Genomic DNA, 17,688 nt, shown 5'->3' with positions numbered 1-17,688 from the left:
TTTGGTATTAGGGTGATGGCTGCATAAAATGTCTTTGGGAGTGTTCCTTCTTCAATCTTTTGGAAAAAGTTTAAGAAGGATGGATATAAGTTCTTCTTTGTATGTTTGTTAGAATTCATTTGTGAAGGCATCTGGTCCTGGACTTTTGTTTGTAGGGAATGTTTTTGTTACATATTCAATTTCATTTCTAGTGATCAGTCTATTCAAATGACATATTTCTTCTTGATTACATTTTGGTTGGCTGTGTGCCTCTAGAAAGTTGTCCATTTCTTCTAGGTTGTCAACATCATTGGCATAAAATTGTTCATTGCATTATCTTTTGATTTTTTTTATTTCTGCAACAACATTTTAGATTTCTGCTTGTTCATTTCTTTTTTTTTCTTTTTTTTTTTTTTAAACTTTTTAGGTCTGCACCCATGGCATACGGAGGTTCCCAGGCGAGGGGTCGAATCAGAGCTGTAGCTGCCAGCCTTCACCACAGCCATAGCAATGTCAGATCCTTAACCCACTGAGTGAGGCCAGGGATCAGACCTGCATCCTCATTGATGCAAGTCAGATTCGTTTCTGCTGAGCCATGACGGGAATTCCCCTCTGCTTTTCCATTTTTTATTTTTTTTGCCTGGATCCTCTCTCCCTTCTGGATGAGTCTGGCCTGAGGTTTGTCAATTTTGTTTACCCTTCCAAAGAACCAGCTCTTGGTTTTATTTATTTTTTCCTATTGATTTTCTCTCTCTCTTTTTTTCCTTTCTACAGCCACACCTGCAGCATATGCAATTTCTCAGGGTGGGGTAAAATTGGAGCTGCAGCTGCTGGACTATGCCATAGCCACAGCAACACTGGATCTGAACTGCATCTGCAACCTATGCCACAGCTTGCAACATCACTGGATCCTTAACTCATTGAGTGAGGCCATGGATCAAACCCACATCCTCATGGATATTATGTAGGGTTCTAACCCTCTGAGCCACAACAGGAATTCCAGATTTTTTTCTATTGATTTTTTTAATCTTTATTTTGTATATTTCCTCTCTGATCTTTATGATTTCCCTCCATCTGCTGACTTTGGGTACTGTTCATTCTCTAAATCTTTTATGTTGTAGGTTAAGCTGTTGATTTGAGATTTTTCTTATTTGTTGAGGGAGGCCTATATTGCTATGAACTTCCCTCTAAGAACTTCTTTTTTGTCATTCCATAGATTTTGTATGATTATATTTTCAATTTTATCTCACATTTTTTTTTATTTTCCTTTTTGATTTCCTCATTGACCCATTGCTTTTATTTATTTATTTATTTTTTATCTTTTGTCTTTTTAGGGCCACACCTGCACCATATGAAGGTTCCCAGGCTAGGGGTCTAATCAGAGCTGTAGCTGCCGGCCTACGCCATAGCCACAGCAACGCTAGATCCAAGCTGTGTCTGCAACCTACACCACAGCTCACAGCAACACCAGGTCCTTAACCCATTGAGCAAGGCCAGGGATCGAACCCGCAACTTCATGGTTCCTAGTCAGATTTGTTTCTGCTGTGCTGCGATGGGAACTTGCCCATTGGTTTTATAGTAGCATGTTGTTTAGTCTCTTTAGTTTTATAGTAGCTAGTTGTTTTTTTCTCATTTCCCACCCCACCCCACCCCATTGTAGATTTCCAGTTTAATGCCATTGTGGTCAGAGAAGATGATTGAAATCATTTTTATACTCTTAAATTTGTTGAGGTTAGTTGTCTGCCCCAGAACGTGGGCAATGCCAAAGAATGTTCCATGGGCACTTGAAAAGAATGTATATTCTGGTTTTTCAAATTATAATGTCCTGAAAATATCAATTAAGTCTAACTTTTCTATTGTGTCATTTAGGATCTCTCTTGCCTTATTGATTTTCTGTCTAGAGGATCTCTCCATGGATGTGAGTGGAGTGTTAATATCTCCTATGGTAGTCTCATCAATCTATCCTTTTGTGTCTGTTAGTATTTATGTATTTAGGTGGTCCTACATTTGGGGCATGTATGTTGACAAGTGTAACATCCTCTTATCATTAAATAGTGTCCTTCTTTATCTTTCTTTGTGGCCTTTGTTTTAGAGTCTACTTTGATATGAATATTGCACCTCCTGCTTTATTGTTTTCTCGTCCGCTGTCCTTATTGGGAGATTTCCATTCTGTCTTCCAAGTCACTTATTCATGCTTCTACATTATTCATTCTGCTGTTCAGTGTCTTTATCTCCTCAGATTTTGTCTCTGCAAATGAATTTTTTTATTGTTCTTAGGTCCTCCGTATAGTTTATAGTTCCTTTTAAAAGTAATTTGCATTACTGTCCATAGCTCTTCTTAATTCCTTCAGTATTTTCATTACTTCCTATTTGAGCTCAGTGTCTGTTAGACTGCAGAGGTCTGTTTCTTTGTTTGCTCCTTCAGGGGCATTCTTCAGTTCTTTTAACCGGGAATGGTCCTGTGATTTTTCATTTTGTTTATATTTTTCTTACTCTGTGAATTTAGGGAAAACCATTATCTACTATAGTCTTGGAGGGCTGTTTATATGTGGGAGTATCCCTGGTTGTGTGGGTTTACTATTTTTTTGGCAAGAGGGTTGCTTTTGGTTTAGATGCTTGCTGCTTCTTTTCTCAGTGTGTGCAAGCTGTTATCCCCCTGATAGGGGTGTGCAAATGCATGGCTTGTATGTGCTTCCAGGGAGGTGGGGGCAATGGGCAGTTCTTACAGGCCACACCTGGTCGCCAGGCCCTTGGTAGTGGCAGTGACCCATGGTAAGGCAGGGGCTGCAGGCTGTACCTGGTTGCAGGGCCATCGGTGGTGGCAGTGACACCCATAGAGGTGAGGCTGGTGCCCGAGGCCCTTGGCAGGGGCAATACCAGAGCATGTACATTCCCAGGGAGGCAATGGGAAGTTCTCCGTCGTAGCGCCCTCCTTGGATGTGACCTCTTGTGTGTCTTGGGTGGCAGGTGGTACTTAGACACAAGACCCTCAGTGGTAGTGGACAGTCCTTTCTTCTGGAGTCTGAGATTCCTGTGGTGGTTTGCATCTGCCCCTGTAGTCCATGCAAGAGGTGCCTTGCCACTGCCACCTGAGGGCCTGCACATGAGCAGAGACAGAAGTTCCTATGGCAGTCCCACCCCCACTGTGGTGCACTATTCCCTAGCCCTCTCAGGCTGTTTGCCTCTCCCTGGACCTGACTTTGTATCCCAAGTCTCAGTGCCAAGCCCCCACTGGATGTGCCCGGCAGTGGTACAAATCACCTGTGCAGCTCTCTCTCTGCTTTGCCCTCCTCAGACCAGCTGTTGTACTCTTATCTGAGGCTTCAAGTCTCCGCTTCCAACCTGACTGATCTCCTGTCAGTTAGGTGGCCTCCCAGTGTGTGATCCCTTTCCTTTTTCACAGCTCCCTCTCAGGAGGGCTAATCCCATCCCAACTCATGTTTTCACCTTTCTCTCTCTCTTTGCCCCTTTCGTTTTACCCAGTTATGTGGAGGGTTGTTTTTGTTTTTGTTTTTGTTTTGATGTGTCTGTGGGAGAATGCGAGCTCCACACCCTACTCCTCTGCTATCTTCACAGATTTTTTTTTAAATAGTAAATATACAGCAGCACACGATCCTTGTGTGAGTTGAATCTGTGGATGGGAACCACTAATAGAGGAAACACAGATGTGAAGAGCCAACTCTAATTACACGTAGATTTTTGACACCTCTGAGGGTGGGTGCCCCAACCTCTGTGATGTTCAAGTATCAACTGTATTTTGAAATTGAATCTTGTGAGTTCCTCTTCACTAAGACATCATCTGTGAGGCTTAGGATGAGGATGTGTACTTCCAAAGGATATTTCAGTTGGTGTCTTGGCAAGGCTGTTACCCGCCTGGTAACTTTTTATGTTAACTTCCTAGCATTGGAGGTTCTGGACAACACAGACAGGGAGGATTCAATGTGAAACATACCTCAGAATAGATTTGTGTTTTGAGTCCCTAGGGGAGACTCTTTCTCCTACTTAGAGCCAAATTCAATAAGAAAACTATCTTTATATCTCCTTTTTCCTGGTCTGTCCTAGTCTGCCCTGCAGCATGTGGAATTTCCCAGGTTAGGGATTGAACCATCACCACAGCAGTGACACAAGCAGCTGAAGTGAAAACGGTGAATTCTTAACTTGCTGAGCCACAGGAGAACTCCCTTCCTAGTCTATCCTTTTGCTAAAAGTACAAATTTTTGACAGCTCAACCCTTATATGGAAGTCATAGTTCTAGTTCCCCATTTAGCCCTGCTGCCCTGTTTCTACTCTGTTTAAACCAAAGCCTTTGTTTTATTTTTAAGACTGACAAAGAAAGAAAGAAAGACAAATGGCCCCTGAATAATCTAGACTTCAGGACTACTTACCCCTCAGTTTTTCACTTTTCTCTTTGGTTTTGAGGTCCATAGGTATAGTAGAAGAATTACATAAGAAATGTTTAAATGCTTTGATGATCAGCTATCAAATACCTCATTTAATAGCTGATGACCATAAGAAACAGAACAGCTGGGTTTTGCTGATTTGAGCCACATACAGATGTCTACATGAATAGGAAGTAATCTGGAAGTTATTGATAATATTAATGAACAACATTTATAAAGTTTTTGGCACAAAATGCATACTCAAAATAGTCCCTTTCCCCATCTGTTATCATCTTTTCCATCACCCAAAACTATGTTTATGAGCAGCTACAGTAAAGCAAAGACTAGAATTCAGGAGTGCTACCCTAGTCCAGTCCTCTTTGTCAGATTGGTCATGTGATAAAGGATAAGTTTTCTTTCTTTTTCCTAGTATATTTCTAGCCTTCAAAGAAATCAGAAGTGGAGGTTTGAATTCATTAATATAGAATTTATCCCAGATCCTCTTAGGCAGCTAGACTAGTTTGAATGAGAACTAATCAATTTTGTGATACCGGAGAATAGCTGTAATTTAGAAATATATTTCTAAATATGGGGGGAGAGAGAGGGAGGGGCAACACAAGTGTGGGAGAGTGGTAGGCACAAACTATTGGGTGTAAGACAGGGTCAAGGTTGTATTGTACAACATGGGGAATATAGCCAATATTTCGCAATAACTGTAAATGGAAAGTAACCTTTAAAAATTAAAAAGAAATTTTGAAGAAATACATGTATCTAAATGGAATGTAAATTTTCCTTCATCTTGTATTTGAGAATTTGACATATTGAACTTATGGCAATAAGATTTAATAGCAAAGATGTAATATGTTTTTGCAGGTGTCTAAATGTTATTCTGTAGTGTACACAAATTAGTAGTATATAAAATGTGGTATAGAAAGAGCATTATATAAGCCTTTTTTTAATTTTCTTATTTAGAAGTCTCACTTGTCCTGGCTGAACAAGCTGCAACTTTAAGATATAGTTGAATTATATGATTAGATTCTCTTTTTAATTGCTCTATGACAGACTTCACAGAACCGTGTCAAATTTGAAAAGAAGAATTACAAAAGAGAGTTTCACCTGGGTTGTACCTGCCACAAAGAGAACTGTTGAAACATGGATAATGGGCGTGTGCTCTGGGTTTCTTTGATTTAATTGCCGGAGGTCTCCTCTGTACTAATACATCTGGCTAAAGTTTTCAACTTTCAAGAGAAAGTTGCTAGACCATAGAGCTATTTAATAAAAACCTTTCTGACTGACTTTCAAGATACTCAACCTCCCCAAAGACAGGAAAGCTTACTTTGCAAGAAAAAAAAAATAGGTTAATTGATCTTCATGTGAAACTTTCTAGATGACTAGATAGATATTAACCTTTCTGAAAATTCAGAGTTAAATCTTCTGTGCTTGAAATGTGTTACTTATATTATAAAGCTAAACTTCTGCTAAATGAACTAAATGCTATGAAGTACAAATAAAGAGATGAGTATTTTACCATCGACTTCATTAACACAATTTATTAAAGGTCCTGGCCATGATACAGGGAGCACTAACAGGGAATTACAAGGAAGAAAACAGTTCTGTCCAACCAGGTTTATAGTCCTAAAAAGGACCTTCAGAAGGCCTGAGAAAGATGAGCTAACTTACTGAGCCAAGGGAATTTAAAAGGAAATAACCACCCTGTTTTCAGTGTAATTGGTCCCTTTGAGGCCAGCTTTGCCTGAAGCAGATATAATTTTTAAAAAAGCAGACAACCCAGTTGGGTTCTTCTTTAAATGATCTGAGGGGAAGCATGGGCCAAAGATTGGAAGCACATCCCTTGGAGCTTTTCCTGTCTTTGAGGCAGGATCTCTGTTTAGCTCAAGGGATATCTAGGACTCTTCTTGAATTTTTTATTTTTATATTTTACTACTTTCATGAGTTTGCTGAGTCCAGGTGTATAAATATCTGACTAGTAACGTTCAATCCTCATGCTTCATCATTAATGCGGATAGGAAATTCAAATATGCACACAATATTGTATCTATCTATGCTCATCTACACATCTATTGATTCAATAGAAAGAAATTAGTCACTGTAAGTTGCTGATTAGAACCATAAGACATTTCTGAAATAAAACTATTTCTTTCTTCACAGAAAATCATGAAAATAAAACAAATATTTATTAAGCACCTATCTAATATAGAGCAATTGCCAAATAATATTAAGGATACAAACATGAAGGCATGGACCACAGCTGTGAAGCCCTGGCAATATAGTAACAGACACAAAATAACTACAATCCATGGAAGATTTTTTTTTTGGCCATGCCTGTGGCATGCAGAAGTTCTGGGGCCAGAGATTGAACCTGGGCCACAGCAGCGATCCCAGTTGCTGTGGTGACAATGCCAGATCCTTAACCCACTGAGCAACCAGAGAATTCCCATGGCAGAAATTGAATTGATGAGTGCCACAGAAAGGGAAAAGAAAAGTTCTGTACTACTTTAGAATGGTGTTTCTTAAACTTTGATGGGACCTTGGTAATTAGGCAATTCATATTCTGTCTCTTCTAGAATGGAACTAGAATTTACAATCTTAATTAATTCTCCATGTGATTGTAATGGATTGGTCTGAAGTCCACACTTTGAGAAACATCTCAATTGTGTAAATGTTATTTATGGCTGAGGGTGATGAGAAAAAATAGTCTTCATGAAGCATGTAGAACATTTGTTAACTCTCAAAGATATACTTTTGACAGAATAGAGAGAGAAGATTGTCCATGTGATAGAAATAGTATAAAAAAATGGACGGAGGAGTTATTCTTAAGATTGACATCTGAAACAGATAGACACTGCAGGAGAACTGCGGAAAAGCAGATTTGTATGGACTTTCAGAGTCTGCCAATAATCAGGATTCTCAAGTGCCCAATGAAACATGGCTATTCTGATTTCTTTTGTTAACTCAATTTCTGTTTTTGAAAAAGAGCTGGTGGGAGAGGTCAGGGGTGGGGGTGATGGCAATAATAATAATTTAATGAAGGCATAGCCTGCTTGAGTCATTTGTTACCCAAGTGAATAAGAAAACTGTTAATATCTCACTGTCTTTGCAACCATGTTTGTGAGATGGGGATGGTATCCTACCTGCAGTTGTTTGTCCTCCTTATTAGGCAGCATAGGATTTTTCTTGGTCAGGCAGCCTATCCGCAAAAACTGCTCATTTGCTTGTCTTTCATTCAAAGCACAGGAACTGTTCTTGCACCGAATTGTTTATGCCCTAAAAGGAAGCATAGCACATCTATGTAATAAGGTTACATTATTAATAAGTAAACATTTACAAGTTCACAAATAAGTTAACATTTACAAGTCTGTCTCTTTAGAATCATGTAAATATCTAGCTACACTATACTCTGTTCTTGCTATGATGCATTTTCCTTCCATTCTAATCCATTTTCAAATTCCACTGTTCCTGTTTCTTCAAACAGTGATGCTTTGGTTACTTCAGTATTTCTGAGACCTGGTCATGTTAACTCTTTACATTTATAAAGGGGATTCTAACTTTATGCCTAAAACCTCTCTTGGTTTCACTCTATTGGCTTAGAGAGAAAAGTGTTAATAGTTCTTTTTTCCTATTACTTCACATTTCTGACCCCACTAATGGCCCTTAGCATCTGTGCTGGATATTTTCCATTTACTCCTCCAGATTCACTCTCCTAATATGTTTTCTGTGTCCTAGATTATAGATTGCAGCACCTAGGCTTTCTTGTCCTTTGGTTTGGACTTGCCCTTGTAATGGATCAGAGTACATCTCACTGAACGTCCTCAGTGGAGCAAAGCTTATATAAGTCAAAGAGATAGTGCAATATACATTTTTAGGGGGAAAAAAAAAAGCAGATTGCTAACGCTGTTGTTTTTTGTTTGGCGCCATCTGGGAGCTCTTTTTCCTCAGCCTTCCTTCCATCCCTCATGATTTTGTTCTGTTAGTAGTACATTAAGGAGCTCGAGCTTGTCCTAACATAAGAGAGCTTCTTAACTTTAGAAGGTACAACAGATGATTCCTAAGAAAAAAAGAGTGTTGCTGAAGCATCTTGGGATAATTCTCATCTGATTTTTTAAGATTCATCTTTTCATGCCTGAGTGGAAAACGTCAGTGTATGGAGCTAGCTTGAAGGGCAAATTTGTGTTACCTGCACAATTACTGTACAGGGTAATCTCAATGCCTCATACTGCTAACTGAATGGCACTCTTATTCACTAGACTATATTCTGTATGAGAATCTCTGCTAATACAACATTCTAAATAGCTTTTCCTAATCCATCATAATTGATACTCAAGATAAAGCATCTTTTTTTTTTTTTGTATCCCTTCTAAGAATAGAGGGATTACAAAAAGCTCCCAAATAGCATCCATAATGACATTTAGCTCACCAGGGAAAGATGACTATATGTGCATTTGGAGCTTTCCTCCTAACAAGTAACAGAATTTTCTTTTTCTACAATTTTGGGAAAATATTGGGTTAAGTTAAACAGCCTAAGCAGTCATCTTAGAGCTTTGCATATGCTAATCTAAACTGCTCATCTTCAACATATGAGAGAAGTCTATAGTTTGAATTAATCAGATTTATTTTGGTTATAAGTGAGGGACTCCAGCTGGAATGAGTTTAAGGGGGGAAAGATAATTTATGGAGATGTCTACAAAAATAAATGGCAAAGACAAGTCGTGGTTCAAAACAGACATGGAACCAAGGAGAGGGATACTGTAAGGATATTTTCCAATCTTATTTCTGCTTCTATCAGTTTCATTCTTTACTTTTTTAGAGTGTTTTTTCCTCAATGACATGAAACATTCCACTAACATTTCCAAATTAGTATTTCAGGGTTTTTCCAACAAAGAGTGATTGTCTTTTTAAACATTTTTTTCCCATTAAAACAATAAAAGCTAGGGAGGATATAATTGCTTAGTTTGGGACATGCCCTGGGAGTGGAATATTATAACTGGTGAGCCCCTAGATGCATATGGTTTAAACTTAGGAATGAAGAACTGAAAGTAGGAAAACAAAATGCCCTTGCAAAGAGCAAATGTTACTGGGTATTCAAAATAACAGATGATCATTACAAAGCATTTTCCATGTTGATTCGATCATTGAAAACTTTTATTGCACAGAAAATACCAAAAGGACCTCCAGTCTGCTAAATATTCTTCAGAAAGTACCGGTTCATTTTAAAGATAGATCTCAGAGTATTTAAATGATGGCATATGGCTTCTAGAGAAATCAGATATTCAAAAATTCTGTCCATATTCAATACAGCTAACATTAGCCAAACAAAATAGTACTTTCCCATATTTCTTTTAAATTTTTACTACCTCTAGTCATTTTTTAAAAAATATTTTCGGTGATTATCACTTTCTTTCTACACATCCATATTCTGTCCAACCTTGTGGCCATGTTCAAGTTGCTCTGATTGTGGGAAACTAGCTTCCTACTGAATGCTTATGTCTTTAAGCTTTTATACAATATTTTCACAATTATTTGACTAAATTTGCAAGTACTACAAAGTGTTATTTCTGTGTGTGTGTGTGTGTGTGTATACATGGACTGGATGTATGTTTGTATGAAGGCATAGATGTGCAAAGGTACATATGTGGGAGGGGTTCTATATCCATAAATCAAGGGTGTATAATTTAATCAGCAAGTTATGTCATGGATCATATAGAAACAGGAGGAGTTACAGGAAAGAGCCTGGGGGTGCATGGAAGTTGTATTATGAGCTCTTGTTACTGATGAGATTGTGTTGTTTTGGTGACTACATCCATGTTCTATGGTAGATGATCAGTCCTGGAAGAAAAAAATAAGTAATTTTTCCTCATTAGTTATTTATGCCTTATTTTTCAGGGAATTTGGATGTTAGTTCCCTAAATAGTGGTGCTTGAATTGCGAACAATGTTTTCCATTGGTGATTCCAAAATAAGATTCAAACCAAAGCTATGCAAATAAATACATATTATTTGATACTTAAGAGTGTATCACTTATAATCAAAAGGGAATCCACTATATTAGCAACTTAGATAAAACACAGCTTAATTCCATTTAAGTCCAGAAGCAAACAATCCTGACGAGGCACAAATGTTCCAGATTCAGGAAGCATTCGTTCTCTTTCCACTCAGTAATTACTTGCATAAGATCTATTTTCATGGTACAAACTGACTTTTAGGCAGCAAAGTTGAGGAAAGGGTCAAGATAAAGAAGAAAAAGCTATGTATTATGTATCTTTTGAAAGTGTTCTCAAAAGCTGTTACCCAACACTTCCATGTGAGTCCTTCTGGTCACAGTGTAATCCCACATTGTTGTCATTGACTGTCTTTATTTTTAGTTAATAGTCTAAATGGCACCCTATGCAAGATCTAGAATATTCACAGTAAATTTAAGTTATTAAGTTTTAAGTATTCTAGATGTTTTTCTTTCCTCCCAGATGAATTGAGATATAAGTCTATTAAAAGAAAAGAGAGAGAAAGGGAGTTCCTGTCGTGGCACAGGGGAAACGAATCGACTAAGGAACCATGAGGTTGCGGGTTCGATCCCTGGCCTTGCTCAGTGGGTTAAGGACATGGCATTGCCGTGAGCTGTGGTGTAGGTTGCAGACTCGGCTCAGATCTGGCATTGCTGTGGCTCTGGCGAAGGCCAGTAGCAACAGCTCCGATTAGACCCCTAGCCTGGGAACCTCCATATGGCACAGGTGCAGCCCTGAAAGGACAAAAAAAAAAAAAAAAAAAAAAAAAAGAAAGAAAGGGAAAAATATCTAGGAGGCTATATACACTAAAATTCTAACAGTACATTATTTCTGATTAAGGTTTTAAATGTTGTAGTTCCCCTTTATTTGTTTACTCATTTAGTATTTGTAATTTGTCTCCAATTCTATATCATTCATATAATATAATAAAAGTCCAAACCACAAAAAAGAACTTTTTCTCTGCTAAAGATATTGGGAGAGCAGATACCTCTGACACAAAGCACTTGAAAACTGATAGTTTAATATTCACATGTTGTAAAAATAAATATAGTTACATTGTATTAGTTGTGAGAAACACTGTATGACCTAGTAAATAGAAGCAAATGCTATTTATTTCAAATGATGATCTTGTAATAGCAAATCCAATGTAAGTGACAAAGTCAGAGACTAAAATATCCAAAATAATATATTATTAAAAGAGCACTAAACTAAAAACGAATATGGCTTGGCTTTAAATTTAAAGAGGTAAAAGATAAGGAAAGTAATAACATAAACTTCATTCTGCATCTTTACATTCCATTTTTTAATGTTTTAAACTTTGTATAAAACATGTTTCATCCTTCAGGCTGAATCTTGAGCAATTAACAATTCACTAAACATTTATTTCTTAAAAAGCTGTCCGTAGCTATTGATGGAGTATAGGTTCAAAGTAAGTAATAATAAGGTGAAGTTTAAAACTTTAGAAAGAAGGAAAAAAATGACTTAAACAAGAAACTCCCATATTTAGCTGATACAACTGATATTCCTGATATATCTTTAGCAGATAAGTAATCAAATTCCACATACTGTATTACTGATGAGCCTAAGGATCACCATAACCCCTCAAAACAAATTGACTATGATCGCAGGGATACATATTATAACCACGATTGCAATTTAGTATCAATCAGGTGATACCAGATCTATAAAAATAATATGACTTTGGGGGGTGGAATGCAAAGAATTAGAGGCTGTCAATATTTTCCAGGGAAAAGAGATACTCAATTTAACAGACAGGAATAGGGTTACTGAGGTGGTACCTTCTATCTGGGAAGTGGAAGAATAGTTTCCAAAATTACTTATCTTAGTTTACTTTTGGGCCATAATCCAAACTGTAGATTTGTAATTTGGTGTCCTAAACACTTTCATTTCAATCAGTGATTTTCTTGATAAACGATTGATCATTTGTACAAATAGTTTTCAAAATCTCTTCATTACAGTCCAGTAATTCCTTGAGTGAACAAATTTGTGTGTCTTGACCTTCATTACTAAGATTAAGCCCCAGACCATGGTGAATTTACCAAGGTAAAGTTATGCAGTGATGCTTCTCCAAAGCTGGCCAGCTGGCTTTATTCTGGTGATATCTATCTGCACCTCTAAATCACTCTCCAAATTTCAACATATTGTCACCTCCAGGGTTGCTAATGCCAACTTTGTAACTAAGTATATTTGTTTTTACATCATATATGTGAGATGACCAAGGTAGTTATCTGCAATAGAGCCAAAAAATGGCATTTGTAGATCAATTCATTGGATATAGAAAAAATATCTAATTTGGATACTTGGAAGTAACTTGGGTCAGTGAATGATGAGCTAATTTGAAAGTCATACAGTGTATTTTGTGATAGTAGTTTTACCAGTCTTTTTTCTATGTAATTCAATATAAAATAGCTTATTAATTATTCTGATAATTTCATATGTCAGCATTCATATTAATCTTCAAATACATGAGTTGTTAATAAAGTCAGTGTATTCTAGGGAATGTCTGTACAATGGAAAGTTTCTTATTTTCCTTCTGATTATACACTCTTCTTTCCTAAATTAGAATGTAGACCTTCTTGGCTTTCCTATGAAGATTCCTCCCAGATTCAGAATAAGTGGGTATAACCTTAAAATTCTTTGTCCCTTACTATTCCTCATATCAAATGCCAATGACAATGCCAGTAAACTTTTTTCTTCTCTTTTTACAAGTGGATTGATTTATAATGGATGTTTAAGGTAGCTTTGTACTTATTAATCTTTTTTATATGTGTAATTATTTTTAAAGAACTCTCCTTTTCCTTCTTAAAGTAGCCATATGACAGAAATCTGGTGAATCTTAGAAATCAGGTGAATTAAAATTAATTGAGTTCTGGGACCTAGAGGATTTAGGACATGGATTGAATGACTGAAGGCATATCTAGGTAGTAATGTGTGACTTGCATTACGGTTCTGAGGGTTGAAAAATGGGAGCCCATGTAAATTCAATATGTGAGGAATGAAGAAGGGAAGAGAATAAAAAAATGCCAAATCTATTCTAGAAGTGAGAAAAACATGAAAGAGATTGAGAAATCTTGTTGTAAATTGTAGGAATTGACAAATCATAAATTAGTACTATATATATATATATATATTTTTTTTTTTTTTTTTTTTTGTCTTTTTGACATTTCTAGGGCCGCTTCCGTGGCATATGGAGGTTCCCAGGCTAGGGGTTGAATCGGAGCTGTAGCCGCCGGCCTATGCCAGAGCCACAGCAACGCAGGATCCGAGCCACGTCTGTGACCTACATCACAGCTCATGGCAACGCCGGATCCTTAACCCCCTGAGCAAGGCCGGGGATCGAACCTGCAACCTCATGGTTCCTAGTCAGATTCATTAACCACTGTGCCACGACGGGAACTCCAAATTAATACAATATAAATGTTCAAACAATTCTGGCTATAGCTTACATTAAAAACTAATGTGTAGTTATGCTGCAAGTTATGCTGTACAGTAGAAAAAAAATAATGTATTGGAGAAATAAAAAAAATACTGTGTAATTTAAATGCTTGAGACTGCTAGCCGCAAATTCTGAAAACATTCTGTTTTTTACTTGAGAAGAGGGTAACAACAAAAAAACCCATCTCTTCCATACAGGTAGGATACTTGTGTGTACAAGGGCAGTAAGAACATAGCTGTATAAAATTGGGATATCTTCCCATGAAGCAGACATGAAATTTTCTCTGATAAAAAGTTTATAATTTTTAAAAGTGAGCATTACTGTTCTTTTTCACTGTTGCAAATTTACCTAAGTCCTTTTACCCATTCAGCAAATGTCAGGGATCTTTTGATAAATATTCATAATCTTGGAGTTCAGAGGGAGCTGGAAACTATATTTCTTTTCCTTCATATCCTTAGTACCAGGTGCTAGGTATCAAAGAAGGTAAACATTGCTTAATGTACAAATGTTAATAGCAAGAAAACTCAAAAAAATCATGTGACCTATTTTGTAGCATGGACAATACCTTTCCCTTCCTTAAACTTTTTCACTGGTAATTTGAATGAAAACTTGACTCCAAGGTAGACTTGTGGATATTTTAAGGACTAAACTGGCCAGTCTTATAGTGAGGTCAAGTATATTCCCTGTGACTGTGGATGCAGGAAATATTAGTCTGAAGTTACTACAACAGTACTGATGATAGACATAAATCAAAATGGCACATAAAAAAGCTCAGTGATGTTTATTTAGGTCATATTTTTGCATGTTTGCAGGTTGGGGTGAGGGGTTTGGCTGATCTACTCTGGGCTTTGCTAGGTTTGCCTGCTTTAAGCTATGGCTCCAGTTAGGCTTGGATCTTTGCTAGGCTATAATTTGGTTTGGGGATCAAGCAAATGGAGACCTGCAAACCTGGGGGAAACTCATGGGAATAGTAGAGATAGATGAGGGTAAGACCCACTGCACAGTGCTTTTTTTTTTTTTTTTTAAGCCTTTGCTTATTTCACTCACTAACATTCCATTGGCTAAAGAAAGTCATGTTATATATATGCATCCACATCAAAGGATGTGAATATAGGGAAAGATGAAAGATTGGGGCCATTAAAACAAACTAGCACAAGGACAAACAATTTATACAACTCTAGTTGCACACCTCACTTGCCAAATTCTTCAACCTAATCTTAAAATGAGACCTATACATATATCCTAATCAAACACCTTTTTTTCTTTTTCTTTTTTTTTTTTTACTTTTTTAGGGCTGCACTTGCGGCTTATGGAACTTTGTGAGCTAGGGGTCGAATTGGAGCTACAGCTGCCAGCCTGGGCCACAACCACAGCAACACAGGATCCGAGCCGCATCTGCAACCTATACCACAGTTCACAGCAACGCCAGATCCTTAACCCATTGAGCAAGGCCAGGGATGGAACCCGCATCCTCATGGATCCTAGTCAGGTTCATTAACCACTGAGCCACAAAGGGAACTCCCTCAAACACTTTTCTTAAACATCACTATTTTACCAATAAAAATGTTGCTTTTAATATCCTCTTGCGAATTAGCAAACACTCCGGGGTAGATATCTACAATAACTGAAATTTTAGGTAATACTGTTTAGAGTATTGATTCCTACTTAAAGTACTTCAAGTGCTATCGAAATACTCCTAGTGAGGCAGACACACATGCATCATCACATCACTATCTTGTATTATCACACAGGCAATTAGGAGAGATCCAAGTCTTTTAATAAAGTGATAGCTCCTGGCTTTTGTAGAGCAATCTCATCTATGTTCTGAAAAACTGGCCCCTCAGATTTTAAATTACATATGCTGAGTGGAAGAGAATTTATGGCTTTTCAAATAACTTCAAATAATGTGGATTGAGCAGAATTTGAGACTTCAGCTCACTGGTACCTGAAATTCCTCACCAAAAAGAGGTCACTCTCTTTTTTACCTCACTTGCCTTGAATACCTGATGTCATCTATTCTGAAGTATGAACATTCTGACCCATTATTGACTGATTAGAACTAGCCTAGAAACAGCTAGAAAGTTTAAAAATAAAAACCCACAAAAAAACCCACTGGTAGTGTCAGAGCTACATAAAATTTCTTTTAATAAGGAATTCACCCTTGAGGGAAACACTTACTATCCTGGCCAGTTAGCTGGAGATTGAAAAGGAGAGGAGAGCAAGCTCTCAAAAATGAGTGGCAATTCTTGACTGTAATCATCAAGAAGGAGAAAACAGAGTAAGCTGAAAAATATTCACAAGAAAATTGCTCTCCTGATGTTTCCCAGTGCTGGAATGGGAGGCCAAACAGGCAGCCATGCAAGGAAAGTTAATTGCCTACGAATCTTGTAACAAAAGAATAAACCAGAGGGAAATAATTGAATTGGAATCCGAATATAAATTTTCAGAAAAGAAATTAGTGAACAATAACAAAATCAAACACAGGGAAAAAAAAACCTATAAAAATACTATTAATATGATAGGAGACATTTGAAATGTTTCTAAATGTAAATTAAAAAAAACAAACAAAAACAACTATGCCTGTAAGTTATAAAACTATGCTTGTAGTAATACACTTTCCAGTGGCCAAAATGAGGCTAATGTTATTTCAACAAAAAATATGATTGACAAAGTGTCTATTGAAATCTATGGAGAGAAGGTATGAGTCACAAAATATTAGAACTTCTTTGAAGAGAGAGATCTGGCAATCATTATTTGAAGTATTAAAAAATAAAACTGTAATAATTTTGGATAGTAAAGAAATCATTACAATGTATCTATAAAGAAAAAATATGCTAAAATTTTAAATAGAATATCTAAGAGATCATTCATGTTCATGAGCCTTTTTCAAAATCTCTACAAATTAGTAATGAAATATTAAGTCTATTTATTGTTGCGTATTTCTTTTTTCTTTGAAAACATGTTGAAATTCTCTTCCTCTCATCTAAAAAAAATAGAAATGAGTGATTATTGGTAAGCTAATAATATTCTTATTTATAAAAATAAATTTTAAGATGCAAAAAGTGTTATTTCCCATCATTTCAAAGGTCAAAACCTTTAATAAAATAAATATACTGGCTTTATGTGTGTGGGGGCAAAGCCTCATGAAATCTCTGTACTTTCCACTCAATTCTGTTGTGACTCTAAATCTACTTTAAAAAGTAAAGTATGTATATATGTCTTTGTGTGTATACATTTAATGAAATAACTATGGAGGTACCTTAGAAAACTATACATAGAACTACCATATGACCCAGCAACCCCACTCTTGGGCATATATCCGGATAAAACTGTCCCTAAAAAAGACACATGCACCCATGTGTTCATTGCAGCTCTATTCACAATAGCCAAGACATGGAAACACCAAAATGTCCATCAACAGATGATTGGATTAGGAAGATGTGGTTATATACACAATGGAATACTACTCAGCCATAAAAAATGACGTAATGCCATTTGCAGCAACATGGATGGAACTAGAGACTCTCATACCGAGTGAAGTAAGTCAGAAAGAGAAAGACAAATACCATATGATATCACTTATATCTGGAATCTAATATACAGCACAAATGAACCTTTCCACAGAAAAGAAAATCATGGACTTGGAGAATAGACTTGTGGTTGCCTAGGGGGAGGGGGAGGGAGTGGGATGGATTGGGAATTTGGGGTTAATGAATGCAAACTATTGCTTTTGGAATGGATTAGCAATGAGATCCTGTTGTGTAGCACTGAGAACTATGTCTAATCACTTATGATGGAGCACGATAATGGGAGAAAAAAGAATGTATACATGTATGTGTAACTGGGTCACTATGCTG

The 17,688-nt window shown here is 36.9% G+C and overlaps 1 long non-coding RNA gene across 1 annotated transcript in view; it reads right to left on the bottom strand.

The window, feature by feature from the left end:
- Positions 1-7,535: 7,535 nt before the first annotated feature.
- Positions 7,536-17,688, bottom strand: part of LOC146403734 (uncharacterized) — a 251,328-nt gene continuing 241,175 nt past the window's right edge. The window contains exon 5 of the long non-coding RNA XR_014842996.1: positions 7,536-7,643. This is a non-coding gene — a long non-coding RNA (uncharacterized LOC146403734). The remainder of the gene's footprint in view (positions 7,644-17,688) is intronic.

The sequence above is a fragment of the Sus scrofa genome, chromosome 4 (assembly GCF_054392235.1).
Source record: "Sus scrofa isolate SSC_HxYL_T2T_F1_AM1 chromosome 4, Sscrofa_HxYL_maternal_Yorkshire_Landrace_v2.0, whole genome shotgun sequence".
In the NCBI taxonomy this organism is placed as follows: domain Eukaryota; kingdom Metazoa; phylum Chordata; class Mammalia; order Artiodactyla; family Suidae; genus Sus; species Sus scrofa.
The sequence above is the reverse complement of the archived record's forward strand: the minus strand, read 5'-3'. Positions and strand labels throughout refer to the sequence as shown.